At 36.2% G+C, this 18,879-nt stretch overlaps 1 non-coding gene across 1 annotated transcript; it reads left to right on the top strand.

Annotated features, from left to right (window-relative positions):
* The first annotated feature begins 16,590 nt into the window (after window positions 1-16,590).
* Window positions 16,591-16,693, top strand: LOC118840633. The gene has a single exon (XR_005009802.1). It is a non-coding gene; the product is annotated as a U6 spliceosomal RNA (small nuclear RNA).
* The last annotated feature ends 2,186 nt before the right edge of the window (window positions 16,694-18,879 follow it).

Below are 18,879 nucleotides of genomic sequence, written 5' to 3'. Positions count from 1 at the left end.
TTCCATGTGTGAAAAGATATGTTTCCCAGTGGAGTAATGAACAGGTTTGGAGAGGTGTCTTGGTCTTTGGTAAAATGAGGGCAGACTTCCCACACTTGTGCATGAGTAAAGACCATTAACCAAGCCCATGACTTAGCAGTCAATCAGTCAATGAAAATCTATTAAGAAGCTACCATGTGTAGGCACTATACTAAGCATTGGAAATGCAAAAAAAAAAAGCAAAGGACAGACCCTACTCTCAAGAAGCTCAAAGACCAATGGGGAACACAACATGCAAACAACTAAAAGCAAACAAGCTATGTGACAAATGAAATAATCAACAGAAGGAAGGTACTAGAATTAAGATGGGTCTGCAGAGGCTTCCTGTAGAAAGTGGAATTTTAGATGGGACATGAAAGGAGCCACAGAAGCCAAGAGGCAGAGATGAGGAAGGAGAGCATTCTAGGTAAAGGAATAGCCAGTGAAAATGCCTAGAGTCAGGAGATGGAGTATCTTGTTCAAGGAATAAAATGGAGGCTAGTATTGCTGGATCAAGGTGCAAGAAGACTAGAAAGGTACGGAGTCACGCTATCAAGGTCTTTAGAATCCATCAGAACAAGAAAGCAGCTGCTAAGAAGCAACAATTTTGTTATTGTTGTTCAATCATTTTCAGTTGTGTCTGAGTCTTTGTGATTCCACTTGGGTTTTTCTTGGCAAAGGTACTGAAGTGATTTGCTATTTCCTTATCCAGCTCATTTTACAGATGAGAAAACTGAGGCAAATGGGGTTAAATGTCTTGCTCATGATCATGCAGTTAGTAAGTTTCTGAGGCCAGATTTTAACTCAGCTCTTCCTGACTCCAGGTTCAGTATTCTATCCCCTGTGCCAACTAGCTGCCCAAAAAGCACCAATGGGGGCCAGCAAATGTAATGTCAATTACTAGGCTCCTCTTACTGTCCTCAGGGGCTTTTCTCAACCATGGAGTCCACAGCATCCCAAATAAATTACAGAACACTAAGTAACAGGACAAAATATAAAGGAACACTAGGTGACTTCGGACACTGCACCACAAGACACAGGAAAAGAGAACAGCAAGTGACAGGACATTGAGTGGTAGGACACCTGGTGATGGGACCTGGGGTTATAGGATGCTAGATTAATTTTCTGGAAACAATGGAACTTCAAAGGATTGTGACTTTGAGGAATAAAGACAGGTTACAGATAAGGCAGAAGGAATCTTGGGGACCTTGGATCTTCCCTCTCCTCCTAACTTCATAATAATAGTGGCTAGCATTTATATAACACTTAGAGGTTTTCAAAGTGCTGTACATATATTATCTTATTTTGATCCTCACAATAACTGTGAAGTACATGCTACTATTATCCATACCCGTTTTACAGAAAAGAAAACTGAGGCTGAGAAAGATTATGTGACTTGCCCAGGGTCACAAAGTTAGTAAATGTTGGAGTCAGAATTTGAATTCAGACCTCCCTGGTTCCAACACTTTATTGTGCCACTGTGTAGCTACCCCATAGAAAAGTGTGAATGTCATATCCTCCTGGCTCCTCTGAGTAACTGCTCCCATGTCTTCTAATATTACCAGCCCTGCCTGGCAGGCCACATATTTCCCTCATGAGGGAAGTTGGACTCAGTCATCTGACTGCCACATACCAAATCATCTAACTGGCTTCAATGAAACGTACCATTTTCACTCTGTTTCTATTGATGGGAACCATAGTGGGAGATCTTACTGTGACTTTTCTCTCCCCATCTGCAGGTGGAAAGCTCCAGTACATAGTTCAGGGATGTGAGCTTTTTTGCTGGCCCACATCACTCAGTGTTCATAATAATGAGGTACACTTTGAATGCTGCCAGGACAAACCACTTTGTAATGTGCCTTAGCTCTCCAGATTCTTCCCTCAAATGTGCTCTGATGCCACAGGTAATCTTCCAAGTCTCTGGGTCCCCCACAAATTATATTTATATAAATATATTTATATTTATATAAATTTATAATTTATAATTATATCCTATTCCCATAGGATTCTGCCCAATCCAACAGTTTCTTGATCTCAGGCCTGGCCAGCACTAGGCATCCAGATCACAAAAGGACAAATTTCTGCATCAATAACTCCTCCCTACCAACATCCTCCTATCTTTGTCTCACCTCCTGCATCTCTTTTCTTTGGCTGGTTTCTTATTAGGGCTCATCCCTCTGCCTTAAAACCCGCAATATGCTTCTAATTCTCCTTTCTACATCCTGAAAACAGTTCCAATTTCCCTCGTTCCTGTATCTGCACTTTTTCGCACAATAAATTTATCATCATTTAAATAGCAGTGATTCTGGACTTCTTTGCATCTACACAGCTAGCCTGAGCTTCCTATCGCATCACATGACTTCATAGGTGTTAACCTTAATACAAAGACACTGTTGATGGAAGTGAAGGAGAAAGCGCTTGGAGATGGAGGGACAACATCCATCCCAGCCAACAGAGCCAACCTTGTAAGTAGGAAGAGAAGGTCCTACATAATGTAAATCCCCCCATCAAAAAAAATCATCCCTTGTGTCCTGAAACAATATCTAAAATTCTACCCTAAGTCAAGTTTTTCTGTCTTTAAGTGGCACCTCTAAGCTACAAAGCAGAAGTTCTTAACCTAGGTCTGTGAACTTTTTAAAAAATATATATATTTTTGATACCTGTATTTCAACAAAAATTATTTCCTTTGTTCCTATGTATTTTATTTTATTCATTAAAAACATTATTCTGAAAAGAGGTCCATAGGCTTCACCAGACAATTGAAGGCATCCATTGGCAAGGTATGAGTCAGTAAAGACCTTAGAATACCACAATGGGACTGGAAAACAAAGGGAAGCAGAGTTGGAGGCAGTTGGAGGTCAGGTGTGTTCAGAGGTGGGGAAATCAATTAACAAATATTATTAAGTATTTACTAATATACTTGTAGTATATAGTATGTAGTACATACTAACATATCATGCTAGGCCTGGGGGGGAAAAAAAGACAAAAGTGAAATACTCTTTGTCCTCAAGGAATTTGCATTCTAATACAGAAGACAGTATGCACTGTTGGACAAAACTCCTTGTTGTCCTTAATTTCTCTCACCGCCTCTGAGGCCAGAGCACTATTAGCAAGGGAAGTTTTGGAAGAGATTCCTGTTCAAGCATGGTTTGAACTAGATGAACTCTGAGATCCCTTTCCTCTCTGTCACTTTACCCAATGTACCCAATCTGCCCAATGCACTATGTCTCAGTACTCAATGTACTTTGTCAGGGACTGTGGCACTTAAGATGAAGTGAGAAAGAATGGCTGGTGCTAAAAAGAGAAGAAATACCAGATAAGTAGCACAGTCATCAATTTTACTCCTTTAGTCCTATTAAAAGATGTTCCTTAGTATGTGTTATAACCTTCATCAATACAGGAAGTATTCATATTGATGACATCATAGGAGCATAGTACAGCCATTATTTTTTTTTCTTTACCCAAGCTGGAAGTACAGTGGCCACTTACAGGACCAATCTCAATACTAATGGGCATAGAGGCTTTTACCGGATCCATTTTTCAGATCAGAACTGGTTGGCTCCTTCTTAAGTAGCCTTGTGACCCCTAACTTCTGGGTCTGGCCACATTGGTGCCAGACTTAGTGTGGATATTAGATTGACTTTAGCCCTACTAAAGCTTAGAACTCCTGAACTCAAGCAATCCACTAGCCTCAGCCACCCCAGCAGCAGGAACTGTAGACATGCACCAGCAGGCCTGGTCAATACTGTAGGAGTTATATTATTATTACACTGTATAACTGCTGTTGGGCTCAAGGAAGGCTGGGCACCATGTACATGGACCATGAGTCCAGGGGAAGCCTAGACTCTAATAAGAAAGATTAGAATTCTTTTCTCATTCTTTGGTTCCTTTTACCTCTCACAATATAGCCCTGAGGAAAGTTATTTAATGTTTAGGTTTGGGCTCAGATCGAAGGAATCCTCAAAATGGGAAGTAAAAAGTTAATCAAGGTAAAATATAAATTAGATGTAAAGTAGATATTCATTTCTCCTAAACAAAAGAAATGCTTAACACACATGGTCAACTCTAACCAAGGGATCCAGGACCTGACAATGTCTAATTCAGAAGACGGTCTACCTTTGTATCCATCAAAACTACAGAGGAGGAGAGGATTCTAGGAAAATAGCAGGATAGGTCAGAAAATTCCAAGCTCTCCAGATTTCCTACACAAAAAAGACAAAATGCACCTCAGGGAGAAGGTAGAGCAATAAAAATAAACAAGAGTTGGGGTAAAACAGTGGTCCTACTGGGACAATTGGAGAAGATACCCCTTTGAAGTGTAAACACCTCCAGCCTAGTTCTGTGGAAATAGCAAGCCCTACGGCTAGCTGGGTTGGGAGGTAGCCTCGGCCCCAGCTGTAGGAATTTTCACCTTCCAAATAGTGTGGGGAGTCAGGCAGGGATCTGAATGTGTATGTCTGTATATGAGTATGATTACAAATATCTAAGTATATGTATGTGTATGTAAGTGTATGTATGTATGCATACATATGTGTATATATGTTTGTTTATATGCATATACGTGTGTATATGTATCTATGAGTATGTATGTGTATGTGTGTGCACGTATATATACATACATACATATATATCCATGCATAATTGTAGGCTCTTCGGAGAGGGAAAGGAGGGGGGCAAAGAACAAAGTAAAAAGTGCACGGCAGAGAACAAAATAAAACTCACAAGGAGGCAAAGAAAAGATAGCTCAGAATACAATGTGTAGCATTTATTATATAGGCTTTTCTGAAATGGAAATTTATTGCTATATATTTTGAATTCTCTCATGTTCTGCAATAGTTTTTTTTTTCTTATTTTTTGTCTGTTTCTTTTTCTTTTCTTATTGTATATTTAACCTTAAAATAAATTAATGGGGGCAGCTAGGTGGCGCAGTGAGTAGAGCACCAGCCCTGGAGTCAGGAGGACATGAGTTCAAATCTGGTCTCAGACACTTTACACACTTACTAGCTGTGTGACCTTGGGCAAGTCACTTAACCCCAATTGCCTTGCCTTTCCCCCTCCAAAAAACAAAAACAAACAAACAAAAAATAAATTAATGAAAAAATTTTAAAGCTACAAAGGAAATGTTAGGATCTAGAATGGCTTCTAGCCATCTAAAATCTATCACCTTCCCTAACCACCTCTTACATAGTCCCTTCCAAAGTCATCTGTCCTCAGCCCTGGCCCCCACACTCCTGTCTTTAGGACTTCTTTCTCAGCTAGGCAACTTAACACCAGGAGCTGGCCAAGGTATCCTGTCTTCCCAATAGCTACATCTCAGTAAAACGCTAAAACTGAGCCTCTTCAGTAGTAAGGAAGTAGTGCCCTAGGGAGGGGGTGATGAAGACTATAGGTGCCCCCTTCACAAGACTTCCACCTTGCCCCTAGCCCAAAGTTTTTCAGTGACACATACCTTCCTTACTGTCTAGGAGAAAGTCTGAAAAAAACAAAATGAGGGTGGGGATGAGATGGAAAAGGGTTATAAATTTGTTAGCAAGAGTCTGAGAGAGGTTAACTCTATAAAATTTCTTGCTTTGTCCCCAGCAGTCTTAATTCTCTATTTCTCTACCACTCCTCCCTGGCTTCTCTAGTTCTTCTGTAATGCTACCCATCTCATGAGCCAGGACTGATAAACTGCTCCTGACTGGACCCTCTCTGCTCTTTTGTGGGAAGTGTGTGTCACAGAACAGGTTGCAGGGGTCATAGGATTTAGAGGTGGAAGGAATCTTTGATGTGCCCTCATTTCACAGGTAAGAAAGGGAACCATAAGAAGATGAAGTAACTTGCCCAAGTTTCCACTAACAACTACACTGATCCAGTTAAAAGGAACAATCAGAGCTGGATGGTCCAGTGCTCACCTGGTAATTATGCATGTCTACCTCACTGAGGGAAGTTGCTGAGGAAGTACCAAGCCTTCTATGGTTTTCAGGAAATGCCAAATTTTCTATCCCTCAGCTCTCTCTACAGATGTCAACTCATTTTCTAAGAGTTTGGGGATTTGTGAATTTACCTAATCAGAAATTAGCTCTGATCCCCTACCTATTGTCTAAACTACACCCCCTTTTTGGGTAGGCTATTTTTCCAGAAGTCTATGTAACATTGGCAAAATGTAGTCAACCCTCCACAGAAGAAGAGAATATGGAACAATATGGAAAAATAAAAAGAATAAACAATATATAATAAGAAAACAGTGCATATTAAAGCCTTTACCTAGGAGCTATGAACTTGGAACTGTTTTTGACCCCTTAAGTCCCCACTCATTCAATCTGAAGCCAAGAATTTAAGGAAATACATGGTCAGAATTTTCCATGACCCCTGCCCAGGGAGCAAGAAAAGAATGCACACTTCGTGCTTAACTCATTCTTCCAATAGGACTACTCTTCAAATGAAGTCTCAGAAACCCTGGACTTGGGATCTCTGCCTCAATTTAGGGCATGAAATTCCAGATCTGGCACAAATCCAAACTCAAAGCAAATAGTGCTTTCACTGGTTTGCCCACATGTGACTTGAACTGGCCTGTTTCAGAGCAGAGTGAGTGGACTTAGAAACCAGCACTAGCAAGAAGCATAGGACATTCTAGTGTCCCTCTCTCTGGCCTTGAGTTCCAGATAAACTACATCCCACCACTACTTCTTCTATTGTTCCACCAGGCCATACTCCCACCACTTCTTGCAGATATGTTGTTGTTCACTCATTTCAGTTGTGTCTAATTCCTCATGACTCTATTTGGGGTTTTCTTGGCAAAATATTGGAAGGATTTGCCATTTCCTTCTCCAGCTCATTTTACAGATGAGGAAACTGAGGCAAACATGGTTAAGTGACTTGCCCAGTGTCAAACTGCTAGTAAGTATCTGGGGTTAGATCTGAACTCAGAAAAATAAGTCTTCCTGACTTGCAGAGATGGGTGGGAGCTAAAGATAGGAAAGGGCCAAAAAAGGAAGAGGAGCACTATAGTAAAGAAGCAGAATTAGGATTTGAACTCAGATCCTCTGACTACAAAACCAGAGTTATTTTCCTTTATATAATCCTGCCTCATTCAGATGTTAAAGATTGGCATGGGACCAAATATAGTCATAAACACAATGAGAGACCTGAAGGGCTGGAGATGTAGTTTCTGGCCCCAAGAGGCTTTGTGCTACTGTAACTATTTTCCTACCCTACCTTTCAGGATCTTTCTGCTATAAAGGAGTCTAAAGCCTATACCCAAAAAATAAAAGGGAAAAGGATGTACAAAAATATTTATTTCAATTCTTTCTATGCTGGCCAAAAATTGGAAACTAAGAGGGTATCTCATGGGGGAATGGCTAAACAAATTGTGATATATGAATGTAATGGAATATTATTGTGCCATAAGAAATGACAAAATGCACAATTTCAGAGGAAACTGGAAAAGTATTTTTGAGCTGATGCACAACGGAGTGAGCAGAACTAGAATAATTTACAGGAAGATAACATAAGCGACTTTCAAAGACTTTAGAACTCTGATTAATGCAATGATAAACCAGAAGTCCAAAAGAATGAAAATAAAACACACCACTCACCTCCTGAGAGAGGAGTGACAAACTTAGAATGCAAAAATAAAATGCTTTTTTTGGACATAGCTAATGTGGGAATTTGTTTTGCTATACATTGGAGATATGTATTGAGAACTCTGTTTTTTCAGGTTCAGCAGTTTGTTCTAATTTGTTTAATGGCATTGAGGAGTATGGTAGAATGAATATATTAAAATTATTACTTGAAAAATAAAAATTAGAAACTTTTTTAAAAGTGTGTTTGGTTTTTTGAAGGACCTATGCCATATCTTAAAACAAGTGAAGAGATTTTGCTTCTACCAGCAAGCCCCAAGGTTTAATTATATAATTGTTTATATACTTTGGCACACCATCCTTGCTCTCCTGGGTTCCACCAACCTGATTCTCCTCAGAGTATAGTGTAGGACAGTAGAGTCAAACTCAAAGAGAAACAGGAGCCACCAAACCATTTATAAAAGTATCTGTGGAGTGCATAATGATTTAGAAAACCATGTGTTAATATTATCTATGTTTTATTGTATTTTGATTTGTTTTGTTAACTATTTCTCAATTATGTTTTAATCTGATACAGGCCACACTCAGGAACATTGTGGACTCTATGTGGCTTGTGTATTACCATGTTTGACACCTCTGAGCAGGATATGATAACCGTGTAAAATATAAAGATGTCTTGTTCTGTGTATGGATAGATTTGTGATCTGGACTACCCTCTTCAGATAAAACAGCAATTCTCTTTCTACCTTTGGAAGATATTGTATTAGGAGGGCAGAGTTTATAATCTCAAAGAGGATCATATATATGTCTGAAAGGTTCAGAACCGCTGGATATAAGAAATTCTCAAGATAAGAGGCAGAAGAATCAAAGCATATATTTAGGCTCCACAGTAACCAACCCATGAACCAGCATCCCCATTTTGACATATTGATCAAAAGCTTCCAGGCCCAATAAGTACGCCTCGCAAGAGTAACCAGGAGGCCACAGAGAAGCATGATGGTGTACAGCAAAATCATATACATGCTTCCGCTCTATGGTAAAAAGATTACCCACTGGCCTCAAGTTCTTGTTCAGCTTCCTCCCATAGGTCAGCTCTGCTACCGGCAGCTCCTGCTTCAGCTTCAGCTGTGGCTGTGGCTGTGGCTGTGGCTGTGGCTGTAGCAGCCTCTGGCTCTAACGGAAGCTGTTTTTAACCATCTGGCTTCTGCGGGTGTGTAAGGTATGCCAGGGAAAGCACAGGTTCTTTCAATCTGCTTAAGCAAGGTGAAGGGGTTGACCAGGAAAGCATAGGTTCTTTCGATCAGCTTAAGCAAGGGAAGCAAGGTGAAGGGGCCGACAAGCTTACTCCAGTCCAACATACAAACAGCATTCAGTTCAGGGGAAAAAGCCAAACTAATCAAGGGCACTTGTTGACTAAGTGCTAAGGAGCCCATTTTTGGTTACCAACACACTAAGAACAACAATAAGAACAACAATAGGCCAGTTTGGTAAGACCAATGTCTAATGTGTAATAAGTCTGTGTAGCATAAAATGTCAATAACAGGAAAAGTGAAGCACATTTATTTACAGACAAGATAATGGTTTATGAATAATGACACATATAGCTGAGTCACTCTGGAAACTTTATTAAAGCCAGGAACCCAGATGGTACAGGAAAAGTTAAAAGTTACATGACAATTTAAAATCATTATTCTCACTTATTGGATGCTGAATCAAGTAATTTCTATCTGCTGAAGGAGTACTATCAGCCCCTCTAAATTGAAGCACCTTGAGTCAAAGCCCTGGACATCACATGCTATCTATGGTTCCAGTTGGAATTTGAAAACAGATCTGACAACTAGTCTAGTCCTCATACTACCTGCTACTGCTACTACTAATAATAATAGTTTTCATATATATAGCACTTCAAGATTTGCGAAGGACTTTACACATAGAGGGATCGTTAAAGATAATGGCAATATTAAAGATAATGGCAATGAGACAACATATCAAAACCTACGCAAAAGCAGTAATCAGAGGAAAATTTATATATCTAAATGCTTACATCAACAAAAAAAGAGCAGACCAATGAATTGGGTACACAATTTAAAAAACTACAAAAAGAACAAATTAAAAGTCCCCAATTGAATGCCAAATTGGAAATCTTAAAAATTAAAGGTGGGATTAATAAAATTGGGTATAAGAAAGTCATTGAATTAATAAACAAAACTAGGAGTTGGTTTTATGAAAAAAACTAAAATAGACAAACCATTACTTAATATGATTTTTAAGAAGAAAAACCAAATCACAAGTATTAAAAATGAAAAAAGCGAATATACCACTAGTGAAGATAACATTAAAGCAATTATTAGGAGTTATTTTGCTCATTACATGCCAATAAATATAGCGATTTAAGTGAAATGGAAGAATATATACAAAAATATAAACTGCCTAAATTAAGAGAAGAGGAAATTGAATATAAATAAATCTGTTTTAGAAAAAGAAATTGAACAGGCCATAAATGAGCTTCCTAAGAAAAAAAGGACAAAATTGATTTACTATCCTACTAAACATTTAAAGATCAACTAATTTCAATATTAAATAAATTATTTGGAATAACAGGCAAGGAAAGAGTCCTACCAAACTCCTTTATAAAACAAATTTGGTATGGATATCTAAACCAGGAAGAACAAAAACAGAGAAAAAAAATTATAGATCAATTTCATTAATGAATATGGATGCAAAAATCACAAACAAAACACTAGCTAGAAGATTACAACAATATACTACAAAGATTGTACATTATGACCAAATGGGATTTATACTGATAAGGCAAGGATGGTTTAATTTAAGGAAAACTATTAACATAATTGATTATAACAATAGCAAAAGTAACAAAAATAATATTATTATATGAATAGATGCAGAAAAAGCTTTTGATAAAATACAATACTCATTTCGATTAAAACACTTGAAAGCATAGATATAAATGGACTTTTCCTCAAAATGATAAAAAGCATCTACCTAAAACCATCAGCAAATATTATTTGTAATGGGGATAGGCTAGAAGCCTTCCCAATAAGATCAGGAGGGAAACAAGAATGCCCATTATCACCAATATTATTCACTATTGTATTAGAAGTGCTAGCATTAGCAGTAAGAAAAGAAATAGAAATTAAAGGAATTAGAATGGGCAGTGAGGTAACATCTTTTTTGCAGCCAATATAATGATATACTTGGAAAATCCTAAAGATTCAACTAAAAAGTTAGTAGAAACAATTAATAATTTTAGCAAAGGAGCAGGATATAAAATAAACCCATTAAATCATCAGCATTTCTACATATCATCCACAAAGCCCTGCAAGAAGAGGCAATTTAAACATGAAAAACAACTTTAGACAGTATAAAATACCTGGGAGCATATCCACCAAAATAAATCCAAGAACTACATGAACATAATTATAATATATATTTTTTATACAAATAAAGCTAGATTTAAATAAATGGAGAAATATTAATTGTTCATGGGTGGGCAGAGCCAATATGATTAAAATGATAATTTTACTTAAACTAACCTATTTATTCAATGCCATTGAATTGCCAAAAAATTAATTTACTGAGCTAGAAAAAAATGACAGTTCATTTGGAAGAACAAAAGGTCGAGAGTATCAAAGGAATTAATAAAAAATAAATGTAAAGAAGTTAGTAGTACCATATCTTAAACTTAAACTATGCTAATAGTCAGTATGTTTGATATATATATATATATGTATATATATAATAAGTATATATATATATAATAAGTATATATATAATAAGTATATATATGTGAGTGTGTGTGTGTGTAGTCAGTATATATAATAGTCAGTATATATGTAATAAGTCAGTATACATAATAAGTCAGTATATATAATAAATCAGTAATCATCAAAACTATCTGGTACTGGCTAAGAAATAGACATGTAGATCGGTGGAGCAGAGTAGACACACAATACATAGTAGCAGATGATTATAGTAACCTTGTGTTTGACAAACATAAATATTTAAATTTTTGGGATAAGAATGTATTATTTGATAAGAATTGCTGGGAAAACTGGAAAGCCGTCTGGCAGAAACTGGGCCATAGACCAATATCTTACCCCATTTACCAAGATAAGGTCAAAATGGATAAATGACCTAGATATAAAGGGAGATATCATAAGAAACTTAGAAAAACATGGAACATATTACTCATCAGACCTATGGACAGAACAATTTATGAATAAACAAGAGATAGCATTGTGAGGTGTAAAATGGATAATTTTGATAGCATTAAATTAAAAAGGTTTTGTACAAATAAAACCAATGTAGCCAAGATTGAAAGAAAAACAAAAAATTGGGAGAAAAAATTGTAGACAGTTTCTTATATAAAAGTTTCATATCTCAAATATGTAAAGAATTTTGTCAAATCTATAAGAACACGAGTCATTCTCCAAATGACAAATGGTCAAAGAATATGAACAGTCAATTTTTCAAAAAATCAAGACTATTTATATAGTCAATGAAAAATGCTCTAAATCATTATCGATTAGAGAAATGCAAATTAAAATAACTTTGAGGTATCATCTTACAACTATGAGATTGGCTAAAATGATAAATGCCCTTCAATTAGGGAATAACTAAGCAAATTGTGATACATGATTGTGATGAAATATTGTTGTGCTATAAGAAATGATGAGCTGGCTGATTTTAGAAAAACATGAAAAGATTTGCATGACGTAATGAATAGTGAAATGAGCAGAAGCAAGAGAACTTTGTACGCTTAATAGCAATATTGTTCTAAGAACAACTTTGAATGATGAAGTCATTTTGAGCATTATAAATACTCAAATCAGCTACAAAGAACTGTGAAGAAAGAGGTTGACATACAGAGAAAGAACTGATAAATAGAAATATGAATGGTAACATTTTGCATATTTATATCTCATGATAGCCTTCTCTAAGGAGAGGTGGGGAAGGAGGGAGAAAAAAAATAAAAAAATGCACAGCAGAGAACAAAAAGAAAACTTAGAAGGAAGCACAGAAAAGTAGGGTAACTTTGAAAATGATGTGTAGTATTTATTACATCTTTTTAAGTAAACAGTGTAAATGGAAATTATGGTTTTATATTGACTCCTTTTATGTTGTGCTGTGTACTTGGAAATGTTCTCTTTTTTTGTCTTTTTGTATTTAAGTTCAAAATGAATAGAAATTGAATTAAATAAATAAATGGGGGAAGGGCAGGGGAAAAGGAAGAGTTGAGTAAGAAATAGTCATTTATTAAGCTCTTACTAGGTGCCAGGTATCGTGCTAAGTGTTTTACAAATATTGTCTCATTTGATCTTCACAACAACCTTTTTGGATAGGTACTATTGTTTGTTAGTGAATTTTTATGTTTTTAGATACTTTCTGTTTTTTGTATCACCATAGTATCCCATGCATCCCTTCTCCTACTCTCCCCAGAAAACCATCCCATATGACATATAAAAGTCTGAAAGTATGTGAAATGTGTAACATCTGTGGACCTCCAATGTTCATGAAAGGATAGATTTGGAGTACTATAGGAGAAATGTCTCCTCTCTAAGTTAATATGGTAGGTAACCACTGCCAAATATGTATTTACCACAATAAAGAAATTATGGAGTTAAAAACCTAGGTTTTATTATTAAGGTCAAGCATAGGTTCAGGCCTCAGAGAAAATCTCAGCCATTATTAGGATTCTAACAAGGTTTCTCATAAGCAAAACTGTAGCAAATATTTCATTTACATATTGCAATCTCATACATTCCTCTTGGGTCATGTTGTTGTTTGTCCTTCATTTTCAAAGAGGACCGATGACACCATGAGTGATGTCTTTACTCGCTCATGATAGCAGAGGGGCACAAAGTCATTAGCCTCACTCTTCTAGAGTCATCTAAGTCCAGTGGCAGAACAAAAGTCAAGATAACTGGCAATGGCCTGGAATGCAGTGGATGTTCCCCACACCTGGACTAGGATTTTTGATTGATTCATTCATTCATCTGAGCTATTTGGGCCTCCTGTAATTAATTAAGGTGGGGCTGGACCCCCACCTTTTATATCTATAAAGTGCTCTGCATAATTATTTTTTTAAAAAATTGTAGAGAGACCTGGAATCTCATTTCTATTAGGAATTCTCAGGTGAGGAAACTAGCTTGCCCAATGTGAATCAGCAGCTGTTTTGTATCTTAGGTTGTAGAGAGTTATCTGGGCACCTAAGAGGTAAGACTTGCCCACATTCACACAGCTAGGACGTGTCAGAGGTAGTATTCAACCCAGGCTTTACAGAATCCAAGCCAAATCTGTAATCTACTCCCCCAAACTGCCTCTGTTCTATATAATGTCACTTGCATTATTCACAATGGTCACATAATATAGGTTGTACAAGTATTAGCGTCTCAGTTTATAGGAGAAGAAACTGAGGTCCGAAGTGTGACTGCTTAGGGGTCACTTAATTGAGATCACAGAACCAGAGGGCAAAATGGAAATTGAAAGAATACACCAATCATTGCCTGAAAGAGATTCTAAAATGAAAACTCCTAGGAATATCATAGCCAAGTTCCAGAGCTCACAGATCAAGGAGAAAGTATTGCAAGCAGCCAAAATGAAACAATTCAAATATTATAGAGCTACAGTCAGGATTATGCAGGATTTGGCCCTTCCATATTAAAGAACCAGGGTGGAGGGGGGAGACTTGGAATAAGAAATACCAGAAGGCAAAGGAGTTAGGATTACAACCAAGAATCACCTACCCAGTAAAATTGAATGTAATCTTTCAGGGGAAAAAAATGGTCATTTAACAAAATATAGACCTTTCAAGCATTTCTAATGAAAAGACCAGAGTTGAATAAAAAATTTGACCTCCAAATACAAGACTCAAAAGAAACATAAAAAGGTAAAAAAAGAAACAAGAAAGAGAATGCATATGAAATTAGATAAGGTTGAACTGTTTATACGTCTAGATGGCAACATAATATTTGTAACTCTTGACAACTTTATTTCTATATGATCAATTAGAAGGAGTATATGTAGACAAAGGGTGTGGATATAAGGTGGGATGACACCCCAAAAAGCAAAATAAAGGGGTGAGAAAGAAAAATGCACTGGAAGAAGGAAGAGGGGGAAAGATTGAATGGGCAAATTATCCCCCATAAAAGAGGCATGAAAAAAGCTATTATAATGGAGGGGAAGATGGGGGTGGGGGGCAGGCAAAGCTTAAACCTTATACTCATCTAAATTGGCTCATAGAGGGAGTAACATACACATTCAGTTGGATATAGAAAAAAGGAAATCAGAAAACTAGGGGAAATTTTTTTGCAACAAATTTCTCTGATATAGGCCTCATTTCTCAAATATATAGAGAACTGAGTCACATTTATAAAAATACAAATCATTCCATGACTGATAAACAGTCAAAGGATATGAAAATAAGGAAAAAAAATACAGTGTTTCTTATAAAGGCCTCATTTCTCAAATATATAGAGAACTGAGTCAAATTTATAAGAAAACAAGTCATTCCCCAATTGATAAATAGTCCAATGATATGAACATGTGGTTTTCAGACAAAGAAATCAAAGCTGGCTATAGTTATACAAAAATGTTCTAAATCACTATTGATTAGAGAAATGCAAATTAAAACAACTCTGAGGTAGCACCTTACACCTATCAGAATGGCTAATATGACAAAAAAGGAAAATACTGGATATTGGAGGAGATGTGGGAAAACTGGGACACTAATGCTGGTGGAGTTGTGAACTGATCCAACCATTCTGGAGAGCAATTTGAAACTATGCCCAAAGAGCTATAAAACGGTACATACCCTTTGATCTAGAAATACCACTGCTAGGCCTATATCTCAAAAACATCTAAAAAAGGAAAAAGATCTATTCATACGTAAATATTTATAGCAGCTCTTTTTGTGGTGGCTAAGAGTTGGAAACCAAAAGGATGTCCATCAATTGAGGAATGGCTAAACACACTATAGAATATGGTTCTAATGGAATATTATTGTGCTATAAGAAATGACAAACAGAATGATTTCAGAAAAACCTGGAAAGACTTACATAAACTGATGCATAGTAAAGTAAACAGAACAAGGACAACATTGTACACAGTAACAGCAACATTGTTCGATAATGGCTTAGCTATTCTTAGCATACTATCCACCTCCAGCAAACAAACTGATATTGATTGAATACAGACTGAAGCATGCTATTTTTTGTTCATTTTTTTCTTTTATTCGAGTCTTTTTGTACAAAATGACTAATATGGAAATGTTTTAAATAATTGTACATATATAACCTATATCTGATTACTTATTGTCTCAGGGAGGGGGTAGGGAAAGGAGGAAAGGGGGATAGAATTTGGAACTCAAAATTTTAAATAAAAATGTTTTTTAAAAAATTAGAATTGGGCAAGTAGAAGCTAATGACTTTGAGACATCAAGAAACAATCAAACAAAATCAAAAGACTTAAAAAATAAATGAAAATGTGAAACATGTCATTGGAAAAACAACTGACCTAGAAAATAGATCCAGGAGAAATAATTTTAAAATTATTGGAATACCCAAAAACCATGATCCAAAAAAGAGCCTAGATATCATCTTTCAAGAAATTATCAAAGAAAACTGCCCTCATATTCTAGAACCAGAGGGCAAAATAGAAATTGAAAGAATCCATCACCTCTTGAAAGAGATCCCAAAATAAAAACTCCCAGGAATGTTATAGCCAAATTCCAGAGCTCCCTAGTCAAGGAAAAAAATATTGCCAGCAACCAAAAAGAAACAATTCAAATATTGTAGAGCCACAGTCAGGATAACACAAGATTTATCAGTTTCTACATTAAAGCATCAGAAGACTTGGAATATAATATTCCAGAGTGCAAAAGAACTAGGATTACAACCAAGAATCACCTACCCAGCAAAACTGAACAGAATCTTCCAGGGCTGGGGGGTGGGGTGGGGCGGGGAATGGACATTTAAAGAAACAGAGGTATTTGCTTTGGCAGCACATATATTAAAATTGGAATGATACAGAGAAGATTAGTATGGCCCCCGCACAAGGATGACACACAAATTCATGAAGCGTTCCATATTTTTAGTCATCCCCCAATTGAGAAATGGTCAAAGGATATGAACAGGCAGTTTTCAGAGGAAGAAATTAAAGATATCTATAGGCATATGAAAAAATGCTCTAAATCACTACTGATTAGAGAAATGCAAATCAAAACAACTCTTAGGTACCACATCTCTCCTGTCAGATTGGCTAAAATGACAAAACAGGAAAACGAAAAATGCTGGAGAGGATATGGGAAAATTGGGACACTGTTACATTGCTGGTGGAGTTATGAACTGATCCAGCCATTCTTGAGAGCAATTTGGAACTATGCCCAAAGGACTATAAAAATGTTCATACCCTTTGACCCAGCGATACCACTTCTAGGGCTGTATCCCAAAGAGATCACACAATTGGGAAAAAGACCCATATGCTCAAAAATATTTATAGTGGCTCTTTTTGTAGTAGCAAAGAATTGGAACTCAAGGGGATGCCCTTCAATTGAGGAATGGCTGAACAAGTTGTGGTATATGAATGTAATGGAATACTATTGTACTTATAAGAAATGGGGAAGGTACTGACTTCATAATAACCTGGAAAAACCTACAAGATATAATGTCGAGTGAGCAGAGCAGAACTAGGAGAACATTATACACAACCACAGATATATGGATTCTGTAATGACTAACCTTGATAGACTTGGCTCTTCTCAGCAACACAAGGTTCAAAGACAACTCCAAAGGACTCATGATGGAGAGAGCTATCTACATCCAGAGAAAGAACTGTGGAGTCTGAATGCAGATTGAGGCAAACTATTTGCTCTCTTTTTTTCTTTTGTTTTTTTTTTGTCTTTTGTTTTTGTTTTTTGTTTTGTTTCTTCTTTCTCATGATGCATTCCATTGGTCATAATTCTTCTTTACAACTTGACTATTGTGTAAATAAGTTTAATGTGAAGTTGTATGTAGAAGATATATTGGATTCCATGCCATCTTGGGGAGGGAGCGGGGTAGCAGGGGAAGAAAATCTGGAACTCAAAATGATGTGGAACTGAGTGTTGTAAACTAAAAATTAAAAAATCCTAATTTTAAAAAAATAAAATAAAAATTTTTAAAAGAATAATGGAAGTAATACTATTGCTAAGTACAATAATTATTGCTATTGCTGTTATTGTGACAATAATTTTTGTTAAATTATAAAAATTGTTACTATTATTATAACAATAGTTACTGTTAAAAATAATTACCATTATTATATAGATTTATGTCATATTATATTGCTACTATTATTATAATTAATTATTAATGTTAAATAAAATAATTATCATTGTTATTATTAAAAAAATAAAGAAATAGAGGACTTTCAAGCATTGTTGTGCTTGTTCATATCCTTTGACCATTGATTTATTGGGGAATAGCTACTAGTCTAATATATATTTAACTGTTCATATATCTTGGCTCCCAAACCCTTATCAGAGAAATTTGATACAAAGATTTCTTCCCACTCAACCACTTCCCTTCTTATTTTACATACAATAAGGTAGTCTGTGCAGATTTTCAGTTTCAAATAGTCATAGCTATCTATTTGATCGTTTGTAATTTCCTCTATCTTTTGTTTGACTAAGAATATATCACCTACCAATACCTATGAGAGGTATGTGATCTGTTTCCCTTATGACTTTTTTTATACCATGATTACTTAATATTAAAGTCACATATCCATTTAGACTGTATTGAGGAATGTGCTGTTAAATATTAGTCTAAGCCTAATTTCTGCCAGACTACTTTGCAGATTTCTGAGCAGTTTTTAACAAATTGGAAGCTTTTCCCTAGGTAATTTGTTTTCCATTTTATCAAACACTGGGTTATTGAGTTCTACTGTTCCGAATCTTCCTTGACTAGTCTGTTTCATTAATCTATTTCTCTATTCTTTACCCAATACCATATGGTTTTGATGACTGCTGCTTTATGATATAGTTTGAGGTCTGGAAGTGCTATACCCCTTCATCTTTACTTCTCATCATTCTCCCTGATATTCTAAATCAGGGCTGTCCAACCTTAGGTTATCTTAGGGCCCCATTAAAATAAAATAATTTTTCGAGAGCCGCACCCAGAATAAAAAATACAGTATACTAATAGAAAGTGGGGGAACGCACATCATCAATACAACAGGTGAAGGCATGAAGCATGAAAGCAAACACAAAACAACAAAGTGACAACATAATAGTATAAAG

The sequence above is a fragment of the Trichosurus vulpecula genome, chromosome 2 (genome assembly GCF_011100635.1).
Source record: "Trichosurus vulpecula isolate mTriVul1 chromosome 2, mTriVul1.pri, whole genome shotgun sequence".
In the NCBI taxonomy this organism is placed as follows: Eukaryota; Metazoa; Chordata; class Mammalia; order Diprotodontia; family Phalangeridae; genus Trichosurus; species Trichosurus vulpecula.
Note: the sequence above shows the minus strand (reverse complement) of the source record. Positions and strands in the feature narration are given on the sequence as shown.